Source organism: Ictidomys tridecemlineatus, chromosome 5 (genome assembly GCF_052094955.1).
Source record: "Ictidomys tridecemlineatus isolate mIctTri1 chromosome 5, mIctTri1.hap1, whole genome shotgun sequence".
Lineage (NCBI taxonomy): Eukaryota > Metazoa > Chordata > Mammalia > Rodentia > Sciuridae > Ictidomys > Ictidomys tridecemlineatus.
This window is the reverse complement of record NC_135481.1, coordinates 140,068,066-140,071,959: the sequence shown is the minus strand read 5'-3', so window position 1 is coordinate 140,071,959 and position 3,894 is coordinate 140,068,066.

Here is a 3,894-nt window from a genome sequence, read left to right as displayed (position 1 = left end):
CATGGTCAAAGAAATTTGAGAAATATAGGATTAAACAAAGCTAAATAGCTTTATTCTTTATATTCTCCAAACCCTAATGGATGATGCTACTGTGCACAGTGAAGCCTCAAGAGGAAAGGAATATACAATAAAGCATTTCTTCTACTTATTACAACATGCAAAGCTTTTTCTAATGAAAAGTTTCAGGAACAAATGTTCCAAGGAAAGTACCTTAGGAAAAGTCTGGGTTAAGCTGTGAAGAAAGTGCAGTTGCCTGCAGATATGGATTTATCTTCTTTAATAATTAAAATTATATGCTTTTAGGAAAAAACATAATGTATTAAAGGTGAAAACAAATTTTTAAAAAATTTGCCCAGGAAAACCTGAGTTTAGGCCTCACATTAGTTATTGGAGTCCATTTCTATTAAATGGTGTTTAGGGCTTAAAAAACATGGTGTTTCTCTAACTCCATCTTCAGAAACCTACCATTATAAATAATTGGGGATAATTACGAGAGCAGCTGAATAAACTGGAAAAGGCTGTGTATAAAGAAAAGAGCAATAGGAGGAAATGTGCAGTATTTCAGCCAGCCCATAAATCTCTGCAGAGACAGAGAAACAGTCCCCATCTTCTTTAAACTGTTACTTATATTTAGAGTAAATCCTAAACCAAAACCCAACCAAATCAAAATAATGTCACCCCCAAAAAGTGATTCTGACTTTTGTTTATTTTTATTTTGGGGGGTTATTAAGAGGGAATCTCTAGATCCTTTTCTTACCCTAAAATTAAATTCCTTGGACTCCAGACTGAGAAGTACGGCAATAACTTTGTCTGAGGTCAGGGTGGTCCATTCATCCCAAGACTTTTGTGATTCTCTTCCTTCCATCAACCCTTCAGCCCTAATCCTTCTACCACTGGAAATATAATGGCTTTAGAAGGTTAATGTGGTCCCATGGGCAGATTTAAATAAACCTATTGCTGGAAGGATTGTTATAGAGAAAAGCAAGGGTTTCAGAAATTAAATAAATTGTTTGATCAATAAATGGTACATCTGGAGTACATTAATTGAAGGCTGGGGAGCCTCTGGGGGCAGAAGGCCTGGGTGGCTGCCATTTCTATTGAGGAGGTTAACAAAAGACAATATGCACTCTTTATTGGAGATTCTCTATTATAATCGTGGCAAGGTGCATGGTTCCCTGAATTTCTCTAACACTGACTTTTTTCTGCAAATAATATCCTAGATTGTTTCATTGTCTTTAAAAATGGAGGAAGGAGTTAATGTGGGCAGAGCACTTGTACTGTGACAGACAACACACTGAAGGGTATGCCCAGGTTGTTTTATGTATTTGTTGTAGGGTGACTATCCAACAACTGATCCCTTCAAATGAAGAATTTTGAATATCCAAGATTCAGGAATAACCCTGATTGCTTCTAATACCCAGGTCTTTCTGTTTCATATGGAAAGAACTTCCATCAGAGAGGTTAGGCACTCATAAATCAGTACAACTGTTCTGGGATTCTACTTGTAACTGAGTTCCCTATTAGTAATTTAAATTCCCTAAAAATGTTTATTATGGCCTGATCTGGTGCTACACTTTGGATCTTAAATTTCCCCCAAAGCCCCCTGTGTTCAAGGCTTAGACCTCAGCTTGGGGCTGTTGGGAGGTGGTAGAAACTTGAAGAGGTCTTAGGGCATTAGGTTAGTCAGCTTTTTGTCACCGAGCCCAAAATACCTGACAAGAACAACTTAGAGAAGGAAAAGTTTATTTTGGGTTTATGGTTTTAGAGATCTGAGTTCATGGTTGGCTGGCTCAATTGTTCTAGGCCTGAGGTGAGGCAGAATGTAATGGTGGAAGGGCATGACAGAGGAAAACTGTTTAGCTCATGGCAGCTGGGAAGGAGAGAGAGAGAGAGAGAGAGAGAGAGAGAGAGAGAGAGAGAGAGAGAGAGAGAGAGAGAGAGAGAACCAAGGGTACACCCTATATGATCTATTTCCTTCAGCCATACCCCACCTGCCGATAGTTACTATCCAGTAGTCCATTCAAATTATTAATCCATCAAATGGATTAATCCACTGATGAGGTCACAGCTCTCATAATCCAATATTTTCACCTCTGAACAATGTATGTTGCCTAACGCATGAGTTCTACAGAGGGAATTTTTAGATCCAAGCCATAACACTCATTGAGGGCCTGCCTTTGTGGAACCTTGGTCTCTTTCTCTCTTTTGTGTCCTGACTGTGAGGTGAGCTGATCTCCACAGGCCTGAAAGCAATGGGGCTAACAGATCATAGACTGAAACTTCTAAAACTATGAGTCAAAATAACTTTATCTCTATATAAATTGATTATCTTGGGTATTTCTTACAGTGAAAGCTGACTAACGTAGCTGGTAATAATGATAAATGTCATTCACTGTACATATTCCCTGTCAATCAGTATATAATTCTAACCTACTTTTTAAATTTTGTGCCTGCAGAGTTTCTGAAATGCATTATAGGAATGTATTCTGGACATGGATCTGTTGATTAAGTGGCTCTTTATCAAGCACCTACTTTGTAGGTAGGCTAAGTGCTCACAGTTCTAAGTAGAGAGAGAGGGTATGTGAGAGAGCCAGAGTAAGGGAAGATCTAGTGCATGCACTATCCTAAATTAGATTTGGTGACTTTTCCTTAGTTTTCTATTCTTGGGAGATAAACTGCACCAATCAGTAGCTATGAGATTTGGATCGAGTTATTAATCTCCCTAAACCTATGTTATTTGTTAAAAGGGGATAACAGTGCCAGTCTAAGGGGTATTGTAAAGAATAAATGAGATAAAAATCCATCAACTACTGGGTGTGTAGCTCAAGTGGTAGAGCCTGTGCCTAGTGAGTGCAATGCCCTGGATTTGTCCCTGGTCCCATTTAAAAAAGAAAAAAAATTAAACAACCTGACTTTTATTGTCGGGTACAGTAGCCACTACCCTTTTAAGCACTTGAAATGTGGCTAGGGCTGGAGGTGTGTCAGTGGTAGAGCACTTGCTGCCTACCAACATGAAAGCTTGCTAATCTGAATTGAGAAGAGATGTAAATGTAATACATACTCTGGATTATTTTAAAAACTTAGTGTAATAAAAAGAAAGCAAAATACCTCATTAATGAATTTTTATATTGAGTATACATCAAAATTATAACATTTGGGATACATATCCATATATAAAAATATATGTGGGTACATATATGTACATATATCCATATACACATATACATGATTAACTAGGATATTATTGAAAGTAATTTCACCTGTTTTTGTGCTGAAATGTGGTTGTCTTTAAAGGCACTTACACATTTGAACACTTTTAATAATAATAAAATTTTGCCTATCTGTTTCCCTCGATACTGTAAGCTACTTTAGGACAGGAACCTTGTTTTTCACAGGTAACTCCAGGACCAAACCTAATTCCTGGCACTCAGTAGAGTTTTTTTTTTTTTTTTTTTTTTAGTACCAGGGATTGAACTTTCAAGGGCACTTGACCCCGAGCCACACCCCCAGCCCTATTTTGTATTTTATTTAGAGACAGGATCTGACTGAGTTGCTTAGTGCCTCACTTTTTGCTGAGTCTGGCTTTGAACTCGCAATCCTCCTGTCTCTGCCTCCCAAGCCACTGTGGTGTGTGCCACCGTGTCTAGCCACCGTAAACTTTTGACAGCTATTTGCTAATTGAAAAAAGAGGCAGCTTTGGCACTGAACAGGGATCATCAGATGCTCATGGATGGTGTATCAGTTAAGATTCTTGTGAATGTGAGTAACAGTAACTTTTGCTATTGGCTTTATTGGCTTATATAATTGAAATATCTACATTTTGTTCCATCTTTAGGAAGTACTGGACTCAACAGTTCAAACAGAGTCACCAAGACATTGTTTTCTTCATGTTTC